The sequence below is a fragment of the Rousettus aegyptiacus genome, unplaced genomic scaffold (assembly GCF_014176215.1).
Source record: "Rousettus aegyptiacus isolate mRouAeg1 unplaced genomic scaffold, mRouAeg1.p scaffold_m13_p_5, whole genome shotgun sequence".
NCBI lineage: Eukaryota > Metazoa > Chordata > Mammalia > Chiroptera > Pteropodidae > Rousettus > Rousettus aegyptiacus.
Genome location: NW_023416308.1, coordinates 39,009,001 through 39,024,488, shown reverse-complemented (window position 1 = coordinate 39,024,488; position 15,488 = coordinate 39,009,001). Strand labels below are relative to the sequence as shown.

The following is a 15,488-nucleotide window of genomic DNA, read 5'->3' as shown; positions in this document are numbered from 1 at the left end:
CAGACTTCTTTGGGGACAAGTGGCCAGAGCAATGCTACTGGCACTCCCACTGCTGGAGAAAGAACTCAAAGCCCTATTAATAGCACTGTGGTATCTCAGGATGGTTTTGGCAGTGAGGTCCTTGTGTGCAAGTGTAGGGCACTTCTGAAGTTTCAGACTGGTCTCCAAGAACCAGAGAGTTCTAGGTTTGTATCTAGTTTTGCTATTCATCTATCCGTTCATGTATCCATGCTTATGTTCATTCAAGAAATACATGTCGAATTGCTATTATTTTGTCAGCACTGTGATAGGCTCTAGGAATACAATGAAAAGCAAGACTTATATGGTACCTGCCCTCATGGAGATTTCAGCTGAGCAGGCATGAAAACATTAATTGTACAGATAATTATTTGATTATATCTGTGGTCAGTGCAATGAAGGGAAATCACAGGGAACAATAAACCTAGGACAGGGATACCTAACCAAAGCTGAGTGGTCAGGGAAAGCTTCACTAAGGAAGTGACACTTTAAGTGAGACCTAAAGAATTAGACTCTTCTTGGGTAGGGATGGGTAGGGGTTGTATGGTGGTTATGGTGGTGAAAGACATCTACTGCATGTACTGTATAGTGAGGTATAAATATAAGAAGCCCTGAACAGCGCCTGACATGAGGGAGGCGACCGATAAACCATCATTCTGGTCCCTTTGCATTACATTGATTCTGGCCCTTGGGAGAGAGAAGACAGTTAAATCAACACGCTTTCAAATCTTCCTTTTCCTAATTGGCTGCTGAACGCAACTCCTCTTTCCTTTTATTGGTCCCTTTATAGAGCAATTAGAAAAACTGATACTGTGAGAATTGTGGAAGGTTAAATCAGAAAGGACCTCAGAAATCATCTGTGACCCAACTTTCTTCACTTTATACAAGGGAAAAGCAGGGGAAGAAAGTAATGTACTCAAAGCAGCTGGCTAAGGTGAAGGCTGAGTGAAGGTCAGACTTTAGTCTGACTTCAAGGCCAGCCTCTGTAGCTCTGCTCCACAGCCCAAAGATAAGTAAAATACCTTCCTTTCTTCCATAAAAATCTGAGCACAAATGCCAAATGATCAAAATAAAGAAATTTGCACAGCTAAGTAGAACAGCATTAGAGACGACAAGCCTAATTACAGTAAGATGGAGTTATGGATAAGTAAGACAGATCCCCTGAATGCCTCGGAACAGAAGCTGCTGCAGAAAAGGCTGGAAAACAGATTTACCCCACATTCCCACACCTGGATAAGGTACTTAATTGCTGCCAAATTGCCAGCCCTGTTTCCTTTACTGCTTCCTAGGCAATCAGAGACCACACATCTTGCTTTTTTTCCAGATCCAGAAACCATGTACCCACAAAAGAATGCAAATCACAGTCTTTTAGAAGTTAGAATTTTTGAGGAACTAAATTCATCAAAAAAGACCCATTGTTTCAGAAACAATTGGGAAAAGGAAAACTCATTTGTGGTACAATGTGCTATTTATATAAAGGATCTAATATCTTTTTTTCTATGCCCTTCCGCCAATGAAATACATCCTACTGAAACATTTTTCTTTAAGCACTAGTAGTATCCTCTGGAAATGAGAGCTAATTAAGTCATGGTCTCTGTAACTCAAAAGATAAGTTTTGGAGAGGATTCGAACATAAAATCGAGAAAGATAATGAAAGGTTTGGGTGATAAGTTTACGATAAAAGTATAAGAAATTCCAAATTCTTCTTTCTGAAGAAGACAAATCTGAGACGTCTTCTATTTTATGGAAGGTCATTATATCCGATGTTCCTTCTCTCGGAAAGGTTAGGCAAAATAAAATAAGCTTTAGCTATAACACAGAGGGCTCAAGTTAGTTACTAGAAAGAACTTCCTGGCAGTAATGTGCTATAAAGCTGTTTTGTTTTTCTTTTTTAAGTCTTTATAAAGTAATTAGTGATCTAAAATAGAGTTGTGCGAGTCTCTAGGCAAGAGGTCACAGGAGGACTAAAATCCTGGTTTCCCTAATGAGCCACGGGCACAGCTCTGCTGCTCCTTCACCCGCTGTCAGGCCAACGACAATTTGGGTTGCGTTTGTTCCCAGAACTCTGTCCACAGAACAAACTAAACACAGGCAGTAACAGAACACATTTTCCCCTCTCCACCCTGTTGAAGAAAGACTTTTGCCATAGAGCTCCCACCTCCTGTCCATCCCACGGGTCCAATGCCAAGGGCAGTTGGGTATGCAGGGTGGACCCTGAACACCAGGCTGAGCCTGAATATCTGCTACTTCAGAGTGACTCAGAAGTTGGCAAAGTCAGCTGGAAACCTTGAACAGATAAAGGAGGTATAGCCCTTTAAACCCAAAGGTGAGTAGTAAAGCCACTGAGTTATAACAACTAACCATTTAGATGGGACCTCTGTAGTTAGAGTCAATGAGACATATGAACTGCTGATATGAGAACATCTCTCATGTGAGAACAGAAAGTTGATTTCTGATCCTGGTCCTGCCTAACTTTCCCAATTATTTCTAGGGTTTATTCTTAGCAGAATATGAAAATAATGCAAATTCTCATGCACTACTAATGATAGGGAAGAACAGCACAAATCAGATAAAAGTAATGGCTCATCAAAAAATCAGGCAAGCAGCTGTGAGGAAATGAGCCAAACTGGGAGGAACAAGCAGCACCCACTGATGGCGTTTCTTCCTCCAGCTTGGATGGCTGGGGCTCCTCCACTGTGTGCCCCCAGTTCAAGGTTAGTCTGGCCCCAGGGCTATGATTGCCCAACCACCAGGGGCACAGAGGTGCCCTTATGACTTTAAAGGAGGTTTGGAAAGGAAAATTCCTTTTCCACTTTGTGTGAACAAAGAAGCATTTCTTCTTCCCCCTTTTCCTTCCTTCTTCCCTTTCTTCCTTCCACCCTTCCTTCCTTCCTTCCTTCCTTCCTTCCTTCCTTCCTTCCTTCCTTCTTTCCTTCCTTCCTTCCTTTGTCTCCCACCTCTTTTCTCCTTCCCTTCTTCCTTTCCACCTTACTCTTTCCCTCCTTTTCTCCTTTCTATTTCTCTTTTCCCCCTTCTCCTCAAAAGGAACTCTTCTAGGAAACCAAATGAAAATAAAAAATGTATTGACTATAGCTTTCTGATCTAAAATTTGACTTGTTGGTGCCTTTTCAGAGAAAATAGCCTCAGATTCCCTGGCTGGACTCAGGCCTGACTAAGTAGATTCAAATAGGTCTCATGTCCAGGTCCAGAAGAATTCTCACTCCCTCTCAGAACCACAGGTTTTGAGCTTGACTAGAATTAGGATGATTTCTTCTGCAGCCACCATGGTTCACTAGGGTCCACTACTGGGGTCTGACTGTCTTAGTACTTTAGTTCTTCTCAGCTGAACACCAGATGTATGTCAGGCACTGTGTTATCACAGGGTATACAAAAGAAGAGGAAAGAATGGTCCTTGCTCTTATAGAGGTCATAGTTTTAGAGAAAGAAACAGACACACAAGCAGCTTCTTACAATGCATTATGGTAGAAGCCATGATAGAGATGTGCAGTGTGCTAAGGCAGCTCAGAATATGGGTACTAACTCAATAAGAAGGAGTTTCTGGGGCTGAGGTTCTCAAATTGTACATAAAGCCACTCTAGGTTAGGAGCCCACACTAAACTCAAAGAGGTGCCATAGAATAATTTAAAAGTTTGAGGCAAACATAGCAATATTTATCATCTATTTTATACCCCATAAGCCAGGGGTCCCCAAACCCTAGGCTGTGAATCAGTACTGTCCATGGCTTGTTAGTAACAGGGCTGCACAGCAGGAGGTGAGTGGCGGATGACTGAGTAAATCTTCATCTTTATTTGAGACTGCTCCCCAGCACTAACATCACTGCCTCAGCTCCCCCTCAGATCAGGCACTAGATTCTAATAGGAGCACCAGTCCCTGGTACCAGAAAGTTTGGGGACCACCGCCATAAGCTACTAGCTCAAGGTGATTACAGTTTCAATATTAGATTGTGCTATATTCCTCTTGTTGTCATATCATTGTGAAGCTGGGCTTTTGGAAACAGCTGTAATAAAAAGCAAGTGCCCAGTGAAAACCAGTGTGGAACGGGAAATATGAGTGGCAGTGTCCAACCTGATTCTAAGGTTTCAACAGTTGTACCGTGCCCAAAAGACACACGCATCTCATAAGTAAGTAGTTGTGGTTATTTAAGAATGAAATAAAATATTATTTTTCTTTCAATTTTGTGCATTTTTTCCCACATGGCTCTTAAGTTGTTTGGAGATAAATACTTATTAAGTTGTTTGGATCTAACTAGTAAACAAATATAAATATTAGGTATTTATGTTGGCCTTTAGGCTCTATGTAAAAATTACGGAGATACTAAGGATGCTGTGAACTGAGAAAGCTTATGAATCTGTCCTAGAAGAAATGGTGCTTGATCTGGATCTTAAAAGTAGAGTAAGAGCTGGTTAGAGAAAAAAGGAGGAGAGAAAGGCATTTGAAGTAAAGAGCGTGGCAAGAGCTCACATGTGAAGGTAAGAGAGAGCACTGTGTGTGCATGAAATTAGGATTGGTGATGCTGGAGCAAAAATGGTAAATTTGGAAGAAAGTAAAGGTGAAGCTGAAAAGGTAAGCAGGGGACAGCTCACAAAGGTCTTTGTGCCATTTTAGAAAGCCTGGCTCCCTCTCATGCAGAGGGGAACAATGAAGGATGGTAAGTCAGAAAAGTGTGGTCAGATTTGCATGTGAGGGACAGACTTAAGGGAGATCATTACTATGCCAAAGAATATTTAGAAATACTATTGATATCAGAAGGAGGACAGTGAGAGGTTGAAGTATAATGAGGATGGAATGTTGGGAAGGATGTTTGGATTATTGATTGGATAAATCCTGGAGACTGATGAGACTTGTAGCTTATGTGTCTTTGTGGATGGTAGGGGCACCTCTGAGTGAGAATGCAGGAGTAGAGATAAGTTTGGGATGGGATGGTAGTAGGTGATGAGCTCAGTTATTATTCCCTGGAGAATCTAGGGGCGGGGTGGGGGGGTCTGGGCTAACAGCTAAATCAAGTATCATTAACAGACACCTGGTCTGGTTGTAGGGTACTTGTTCTTAAAGTTTTCTATTAGCTTGACTTTGATTTTTTGTCTTTGCTTGTAAGACAGGCATTTCTTTTGGGCTACCCATTGAGCTTTATTTCCTGTCTAAGAAATCCCTTCAGCTTCCAACTCAGTCAATATTGAGGTCAGTAAATATTCAAGCAATCTCTGGCTCAGGCAAATAGGTTAACCCAGAACTCCAGGCTCTCCAGGATAATACATCTCTCATGTGCCTTCAGAGGACAGTTCATTCCCTATTTTATTGCACTTGACAAAACTCAAGTATCTAAAACTTTATATAAAAAAATAATAGGTAAAATATATATAACAGAAATGGAAATATATTCCTTCAAAGTAGTAAGACCCTAATTCAATAAAGTAGAAAACTAATTTGTTGAGTTTTCCAACTACTGACATTGTTCTGTCCTTGACTTTAGGTGGCTGGTAGATGCATATTTGTGACCTCAGGATCCTATCTGCCCTGTGCATTGGTTTTCTGTGACCAAGGTTTTGTTTGTGTAGGAAACGAGAAGATAAGGGGTTAAGAATATAATCTTTCAAGTGGATGAAGCTTCCTATGCAACTAAAATTAAGTGGCATATTTCCTTTATGTAGCTAAGACAATCTCGAATTTTAGAAACATTTAATGGTAACTGTAGAACTTTAAAAAAATGTTCTCAACCACCAGGACACCAGTTGTTAAATTTTCTGCATCTAATACTGTGAATTCAATTAAAAGATGACCTAATTAATCAGCTATCTCATTCTTTTCCTGAGATCTGCTCTCAACTGGAGAATGGGTAGACTTAGGTAGAACCCAACTTCTATTTTTCCTGGTTGGAAAAATAGATGCTACTGGTACTACTAAGCAAAATTTTGGGATTCTTTTAGGGTTTATTTGAAAAAACAGATGCTATCTTGTAATGCAGTTTTAGGTAGAAATATCAGAGGCTTTTATTGTGCTCTATGAAGAATCGCCTGCTCAGTTCTGACCTTCTTCATAGGATGATATGAGGCAGCTTAACAGCCTGCCTGAGGCTGACAGCTATCCTAAGAATAGAGGGCAAGCAGGTGACTCTGCATCTGTTTCACCAATATGAGAAATAGAAGAATGAAGAAGTCAGTAATGATTGAATACCTTCCACACACCAGTATGGAAAGCTTAAAAACTCATGACAGTGAATCTAGTATTGGTGGAAGACTCTCTAGACCTGGGTGGCTTTACCCTGACAAGCCAGCTGTCTAATTGTCTCTGTGGTTGTCCCAATCCAGGGGCTCACTTCATTAATTCATACTTGTAGCTAAAGTATGAATTAATGAAGTGAGTATATTAAGTAGTTGAAGCACTGAGCATAGAGCCCTGGGAAGCATCTCAGCTGATGACCTCCAAGCTCCTTCTCTTGGAGCCCAGGGAGAAGTCATCCCTAAACCTCTCACTAGGCATGATCATGAAGAACTGCTCCAGATTCTTGGAGTGCCTTTCAGGTTGGAATGGGGCTTCTTTGCAGAAGAGAGTATCCCTCATGTGCAAAGCCCCCCACAAGGAGCAGAAGAGTCTGAGGATGGAGTGGATGGACACAAAATACAGAGTAGATATGAGTCTAGGTGCTCCACTGGCCAGGGATGGGAGATGCTTATGGAGCTACCAATTCAGTCTCCTGAATTCACATACTATACCTTCTTTCATCCATCATTGCCTATTAATAAAGATTTTAGTTTTTGATATGGTTACCCTCTCATCTACCAGAAAACAATGATTGGTACACTTTCAGTCCCACTTTTAATTGATGGTCAGAGGCCAAAGGTAGGGGAACATTTGTGAAACAGCCAAGAGCCACACAAGACAAGCAGGGGCAGAGGTGGTATTTTAGCCAATCCTCCCTGGCTCAAGCAAAATGAAGGACTGGCCCTGGTGAGTCCTTGCAGGAGCTAGAACATGGGCACTTTTTTCAAGTGCCCCTTCCGTAAAAGAAGTCATTTCCCAATTTGGTGCTTTAGTGTTTTCATCTTCAGAGAAGTGATGAAAGCACACACAATGAGGTGAAGAAGAAAGATGTGACTTTTACAAAGTGTCTTGAGGTCCTCAGAAACAAGCATAAATGATAAACAGTGATTCCATGGCTGCCAAGGATCTTGAGACCGCTGTGTTTATTCTTCCTTATGACCAGACATGATTGCACTTTCTTCAAGATAGTACATTTGAAGGAATATTTCTTGTTTTTACAAATCTTAAGAAGAGGGTACTCAACAATGTCTCTTGATTACCTAATGGCCCTTGGTCTCAGAAAGTTCTCAGAAAGTTCTTCCATGTGTCCAACCTCCTTCCACCTGTTACCTTTTCCATATCTGGTAGAGTTGTTCACTCCTTCCTACCTAACAAAATAATTTATTCTGTTACTTTCACATAAGGAATTCCAGCTACATTTTACTACCAAAGCCAATAAGATAGGCCTGCAAAGAGCCTGGGCAGTTCAGCTTAACAACTCCATTTCTGAAGTCTCTGTCCCCTTGGGCCTCCTCCCTGGGAATCTAAAGGAAGGCAGTGGAGAGCAGCCTGTCAATAAACATAAACCATAATGGCCCTACCCATTTCCTGTAGAGGAAATGAACCTAATGGAGAAAGATATATTGATCATAAAGACCCAATTTCAGAACCGGGCTCCTGGCAGTGAACCTTTTCAGTTAGGGGGGGCTAATGGCCTATGCTTTCAGCTGCTTTGGCCTGTACATCTATCTAACAATCAATGGACTAGCAACCCTGTTGGGAGCTGGTGATGCTACCATCAAGGCCAGTCAACGGCAAGGAATATGCTGGGTTTTTATTTTTATTTTTTTAATAAAGCTAATCAGAGAAGGGAAAATTTTTTTTCTGAGCTATTTGGGGGCTTAAGAAGGACTTCCAGAATAAGAACTTTAACCTGCGGTGATGCCCCCTTTTCTCTCCTATCAATGAGACTCTATTTTCCAACCCATAAAGAGTCTATTAAGCAGCTTTCCTCGGGGGGTGGTTAGCAGGAAAGATGCTGCTTAGGTTCCCTGATGTTTTTATGTTGCTGGGCCCAGTAGTCCATATGGGAAGACCTTGTTTTGTTCTTGCTAAAAGGGTTCTAGAGTTCTGGCCTCTGCTGTAGGGAGGCACAGTTTGTAATTGGGAAGCCAGCCATTAGACCGTTGGCGCGGGGGCAGTGGGGAAGGAGTGACATGATAAACACATTTCTCTTTTTGTCTATTGTAAGTCTCCCTGGGATCTAGACAATACGTTTCTTCCCCTCATGATCAATGAATATTTTGCAAAGAAGCACATATAGAGCTTTGGCCATATAAAAGAAGCTCAATTCTTACTAGTTAATTATCCTAAGATTCATTTTCCAAGTCTCTTAAATGGGAATAACAATACTTATACCTTGCAGGACAGAATGATGATTAATATCAATATTAGATAATGTATTTGGAGAGTCCAGCACAGTGTCTTACATATACTAGGTATTTAAAAATAATACCTGCACATACACTTATACATATTATCTAAATATCTTTGCAGTTCTCCTAGAATAAATGTCAGTAAGTTCCATGTTAATAGGAATATTTTAGAAAAAATGGGCATCAGAAGACTTAGATCCCTTCTTTGCTAAAATGATCTACAGCCATCTGGGAAGGTCTTGAGGAGTGTTATGGGATTTGGGGAGAGACAAAAGCTTTCCAGATAAGGCAATAACAGAAGAAAAGGTGCAGAGGGGAAACTAGCCAGTGATGGATGACTATTGTAGAGGAAGTCTGTTGGATAGCTTTGACTGGAGGAGGACACAAGCCACATTATTGGGATGCAGGCAGGGGAGTTTAGCTTCCATTAGGAAGACTCAATGAGAGGTGCTGAGCAGGGGAGGAGCAAAGTTTCCACTCACTGAAGCTGTCCAAGGAGAGGAGAGACAGCCTTGAGCTGGAGTTTATAGTTGTTAGGCACTAGGGAAGGCTGGCTCAGGTCTCTTTTTTCGACTAAGATCCTAAGTTACTTGTGATCCCTGTGCAGCCTTTATTCCTCACTCTGCAGAGTGCCCACCTGTCTGATCTACCTCCCAAGTAAATAAGATAAAAAGTTTCAAAGGATCAGTCCATTGTACATAAACTATTATTATCCCTGAGAAACAGGACCAGAAGCTGTCTCTGTTTGCCCAAGGACACACAAGCTGGGGACACGGTGACCACGAAATCAGATTAAATAAGATCATAAATGTTACTGTAACACTTGGCACTGTCCCCTGCCTATAATAAATATTCAATAAATATGGCCATGATTTATATTTTTATGACTATTTCCTCTCCAGGACTTAACTGTTTCTGCATGCTTTCATACACTTTTCCTTCTCCAGGAAACACCTGAGTTCGAATGTGGGTTAGTGTTCTACCTAATTGCTCAGTTTGGTTTCATGTTTAAGGCATCAAACTCTGAGTCTGTCAGTCCAGAAGATTCTGTTTCTAGGTCACGGGTTCTATAGAAAACCATGGAAATCAGGTCCCCAGAGGGGCAGTATCTGTTGATTACTGTCTGTTTCTGCAGAGAAAAGTCCAGCTGGTTTGAGGGCAAAGGTGTCCATTGAATGAGAGGCTGTGTCCCTGTGGGGCACTGTGGAGGGTGGGTTAAAACAGAGACACAGTGAGCCCCCTGATTTTAAGCTGGCAGCCCAATGTGCAAGAACTCCGTGGTGTGTGGAAGGCAGAAAAGTTTGTGCAGGAAGAAAGAGAAAGCTGAAAAAGTAGTGACTGCATTCAAGGAGGCAGCACGCGACAAGAGAAAAAGACAGAGCTCAATGACAGTAATGGCGTGTGACACCTGCACCACTGTAGTGCTCTTAAGATTTTTATATAATCACTTATGGATCTTCCTAACAGCCCCGTGAGGTATGCAGAACGTCACTGTTATTTTCATTTCACAGATGAGAAAAAGGAGGCTTCAGAGAGGTTCAGAGACCTGTTTGGCTTACACAGTAACGTAGGGCAAAAGTGTGACTAGAAAGAACTCGTCCAGAAATCTGAGGCACCACTGGTCTCAGGGAGTGAAGGAAGCAGTAGGGGTATATGGAGTAAGTCTCCGCTGCAACAATTGGCAGGTGGGATTTAAAACAGAGAGAGGAAACAGCCCCATCCCAAATCCACCCCCCCCCCCAAAAAAAATGATCTGAAAAGAAACAGGTGAAAATGAGGAGGTATTTCAGGTTATAAAAACTAATTTTTTCCCTCCTCCCATTTCTGCCTCCTCCCTCTTTAAGCTACTAAAATCAGCTGAAATTACTTAAACATGAATGATTTTTAGTCCTTCTGAAATAATTTCAACCCAAAGCTACAGGAGAGGCTCTGACTCATTGCCTTGGTGGGTCAGACAAAAGTACACAGAGCAAAGAGAGCCACTGTCACCATTTTGTACCTTTTCACATCGTGATTTATTAGCTAACATGTATTGAGTGTTTACAAGGAGGCAGGCACTGTATTAAATGTTTTAAATATAAATGATCTCATTCAGCCCTTACTCAAGCCTTTGAGGCAGGTGCCATTATTTCTCTGACTGAATAGGTGAGAAAAGTGAAACTGAGAGAGATTTTACAAGTTTTGGCCCAGGTTCCACAGCTGGGAAGAGGAAGATGTAGCATTCAAGTATGTGTGCAGTCACTAACCACATGACCTTCTGAGCAGAAGGATGTCAGTGCCAGCTACTGCCTTTGTTTCTTGATCATGGTCAGGCGAAGCGCAGTTACGATTTTCTATAGGAACTTGCTTCAAAACATGACTGCTCTGCTTTTTCAACCCAATATTTGAAAGTTCTTTGTTCTTTCCTTCAACAAACATATATTGTATCAAGATCTTTTGCCAAATATTGTGTTAAGAGCTGTGAATATAAAGTTAGAAAATATGGTCCCTAAGTGACACTCTAGTAATCCTACATTCTGATATTCACTCCTTTGTGTAATCCCCTCTCCTGGAGTGTAGGTGAGACCCAAGACTTGCTTCTGTCCAACAGAATATGACAGAGGTAATGAATATTACTCCATGATTAGGTAGTTTCATACAGCAGAGTTGACAGATGTCACTCCTGTGAAATCCATTATGATACACATATAAAGCTCTAAGTGATTTACTCTCCTGCTGGCCTTGAAGAAGCAGCGTATTGTGAACTGTCTATGGAGAAAGTCACATGGTAGGCAGCTGTGGGTGGCTTCTAGGACCTGCGAGTCGATCTAGCCAACATCCAGCAAAAAGCTGAGGCCCTCAGTCCCACAACCAAAAGGAAATTAATTCTTCCATCAATCAAAATGAGCTTGGAAGTAGATCCTAGTTGAGCCCCAGATGAAAAGGCAACCTGGCCAACAGGTGGCTTGCAAGCACACAAAGAAACCCAGCTAAGTCTGGATTCCTGGACGACAAAAACTGAGATAATCAATGCATGTGTTTTAAGTCACTAAGTTTCTAATGATAAGTAATAGAAAAGGAGTAAAATAGGCATTTAGGCAGGAGATGAGAAGCATCAATTACAGAACCAGCTGTAACTAGCTGATCTGATTCCTTCATCACAAATACTTCCTCACATTCCTGTGACCAGTTTAATTTGATTTAGGCCATTCATGGCTGAGGCTGAGCCTGGTACTTAAGGAAGGGGTCAGAATAGACAGGCCAGACTCCAAGTCGGATACTGTGAAGTTGAAAACTGTGGCTGCCACTCTAAAGACATGAAACCTTAGGTAACTGACTTAACCTTTCCAAGCTCAGTCTCTGCTGAGGTAAACTATGGCTGATTACACTGCTCTGTAATGTCATGTGAAATGGCATAAAGAAGTGGCTAGCTCAGAGTCCCACACAAGTCTGTCTTCCCCACCCCCACTACTGACTGACTTCCTCAATTTTCCCTGACGCTAAGGCCAACTCTACTTTGGGATTATCCTAGATGAAATGCTTTGGTAAAACAGTTCTTGGCTGATTCCTTGGAGGTTTGCGCTGCAGCTGAAATCTCAGGAAATTCTGCTCTACCTGTTCCAGCACTATGGAGGGGCTGAGAGGTCAGGCTCAGTTTCCTGAAATGACTTACTGCTTCCCCTTTTATGGAGCACTTTCTACATTATAAATGTGACTTTACCAAACATACTGGGAAATGAGGGAGGTCCCAAACTCTTCAGGCCACCATCTGTTTGCTGGCCCAACTCCAGTGCCCAGACCATCACCCTCTTGCCACGTCATCTCCTTCCCCATGCCTCAGCTCCCAGAGCTCAGGAAGTCAGGCTTTGGCAATCAGTAAACACACCGCCATCCTTGCCAGCCTTGGGGACCCTGAGGATGCCTCATTCAAAGGTGTGGCTGTTTTGTTTTGTTTTGTTTTGTTTTTTAAATAAGGTCTTGTCTTCCCAATGGGCTTCAGAGAACTCAGAACACTTATACCTCAGGAGCCCTCCTCCCTCAGCTTTGAGAGGGAAAGAAACAGGAGCCAGAAGGTAATTGTTACTTTTTCATTATGGATAGAGAATGTACAGCCTATTTGTCTAGTATCCCACAACCTGGGATATCTGGGTTTATCAGATGTCTACTAATGCCCATTACCTTGTCAGGCATCTCTGAATGTGATAATGGGCATGTGTGTGCGTGCGCACATGTGCATCTGTGATTTCAGGATCTGCTAATGGTAATATGTATAAAGATATGACATTTAGAATGCTGACAGAATTTCAGAACTTTGAGATCAAAATCACTTACTTCAATCCTCTCATAATATAGACAAGGAAGTAAGATCCACAAGCCCTACCACAGGGTCCCACACTGGGGCACTACAGCCTGAGAAGAGCAAGAACCACCCATGAGGTGAAGGGAGGGGAATCTGCAAAGAGCCAAACATGCCCCCTGAAATAAATGGGGTGCAGTGAAGATGAGGCAGGGAAAGGACAAAAGTGTACAAAGAGGGTCTGACTCAGCTCTAGGTAACTCTGCATGGGTTTCATGGCACACAGTTCATTCTTATTGCCACAATCACATGTCATCCCTGACTATAACCGAAGTCCTCCTAGGCCAACACATGGTAATGCTTATTCTAAATGTCAAACTTGATTCCCTCCATCATAATTAATTGAACTTCTTCTTAATCAGCTCATGAGTTGCCAAGGAACACCTGTGTCCTATGTCCAGAGCCTTCTGTGGTAATGGGATGGGGCACCACAATGTTCCCTAGGAAACAGACAATCAAATTAACCAGTGAGAAAGAAAACCAAAGCAGATTACAATTAGTTACCCATGTTTAGACCACGTTTGTCTTTAGCTGTGAGATTTACAAAGAGTTTTTTGGTCTTTCTTTTTTCTAAATATAAATTTAGTCTTAGAATTGTAGGACCTTGAGCCTAAGTGGACAAAGGCTAAGTTGACTATCCCCAGCTCAGAGGAGGATCCTAAATGAGTCACTTCCCCCTGCCTGCTTCCCCCTCAGCTGATAAGGCCTCCCTCTAGGGGTTGGAGAGAGCAGTCACAGCTGAGGGCTGAGACCACTTTGGCATTACTCAGGAGCAGGGGGCATATCCTGCTCTGCAGAATGATTTTCATTGATGTTGAAAGCTTCTGAAGCTGGCTTGGCAAAGCCCCTCGGAGCCTGACCATCACTCTGAGTAGCACATTGTCTGACTCTAGATGCCTCCCCCAAACCAAAACCTAATCCTCACTTTCCTTACAAAAAGTATAAAATGTTCCACAGAAGGCTATAAGTCAAAATGTTCCTACTATTTCAGTTATCCGAGTATTTGTTATGGATATGGTAGGAAACTGAGAAGCAAAGAGAAGAAAGAGGCTGCATGTTTCTTGTCCTTATGTATTAAGCTGAATTCACAGTGATGTGTAGTTTGAGGCAACAGTGGGTATTAACTTTGTTAAATGTGCCTCATTGAAACTCATGCAAAGATATTCACCATTGGACTGTGAAGGGGGAGAAATCATGTGGTCTAACTTCTCCTTTTTATAGAGAGGGAACTGAGGCTCAGAGAAGAAAAATGACTTCTTTAAGGTCATTGGTGAGTTGGTGCAGAGCTTAACTTAAAATGCAGGACTTAAAACCTTTGGCATATACCTACTCCACCATTCCAACCTAGGTCTTCTTTCCAGCCTTGTGGCTGTTGTGCAGCCTTAGGAGAAAGACTGAGCTGGTGGTGCAGCTAGGGTTCTAGTCCTGGCTCTGTCACTGTTTGGCCCTGAGCAAGTCATCAAAAACTGAAAGGGTCCTCCTATATGGATCTCAGAGATTCTTGTCAGTTCTAATAGCCTGTGTGTGCTGTGGATTCTCTTCTTCTACATAACAGGGGGAGGGAGTTGGGTGGTCTCTTTCACCTTAGATGGCACCAGGTACCAGGTGTGGTACTAGGTTTGGGCTTAATGTGAAGTGTGTTCTGTAAGGGAGGGAGGGAAGGGGTCATGTGGAATCCTAAGTGGGCACTGACACCACAGACCAAAGCAGGAGTCATATGTACAATACCCAATGCAGTGAAAAGCAGTTGTGGCAAACTGCAGTTTTTTCTCCAAGTAGCAGCCCCAAACCTCCTTCTGCTTCATTCCAGCTTGAAAAAACCATGTACTCTCTTTTTCCAAAATGTTCATGCTGTATAACTCCTTTAGCTGCTCTCTTAGATACAACACAGGTTAGGTTCCTTCAATTACTGTTCTGTGTTCAGTAGCTAAGACCCAAAATGAATGTTTCTTCAGGAAAATGAGGTTCCATTTTTAGCTTATGAGAAAGGCAATATCCTTGAGGAGAAGAGAGAAGGCTAGAAGGCTCAACTCTACTTCTGGAGTGGCAGCGATATGCTAGAAAAGCAATGTCTATCATTCTGAGGAAAAGACTTATTTCCTCCTGTAGTTTGCCTTTCTTAGCCATTGACTGCAACATTTGGAATTCCCCTCACTATTATGTACGAAACTGTTCCATAAGAACTGTGCTGGCCAATATGCTAGCCAATAGCCACATGCTGAATAAAACCAAAAATTCGGTTCATTGTCACACTAGCCACATTTCAGGTGCTAGAGGCTACCGTGGTGGTTGCACAGATATAAACGTTATCATCATCACAGAACATTCTCTTGGACAGTGCTACCCTAGAATGTAAGCTCCCCAAGAGCAAGAACTTGTTCTTATTAATTTCCAGATCTTAAGTACCCAGTGAAGTGCCTGGCACACAATTGGCACTTAATTTATTGAATGCACTTATTGAATTCATGGATTGGCAGGTTAGATAGGATAGAGAATACAGTAGTGTCAGTACAGTTATGGCAGTAATTCAAAATTACACAGCAGACTTCTTCCAAGAAACTGTGACTTCTTTGTTCATTCTCCAAGAGGTTTTTGAGCACCCAATTGTACTTCCATAGGCTGGGTGCTGAGAGGGCTATGAAAAACAAGAGAAGAGATAG

The 15,488-nt window shown here is 42.1% G+C and overlaps 1 protein-coding gene across 2 annotated transcripts in view; it reads right to left on the bottom strand.

The window, feature by feature from the left end:
- Positions 1-15,488, bottom strand: part of UBASH3B (ubiquitin associated and SH3 domain containing B) — a 132,185-nt gene that overhangs the window by 34,692 nt on the left and 82,005 nt on the right. The window lies entirely within an intron of this gene.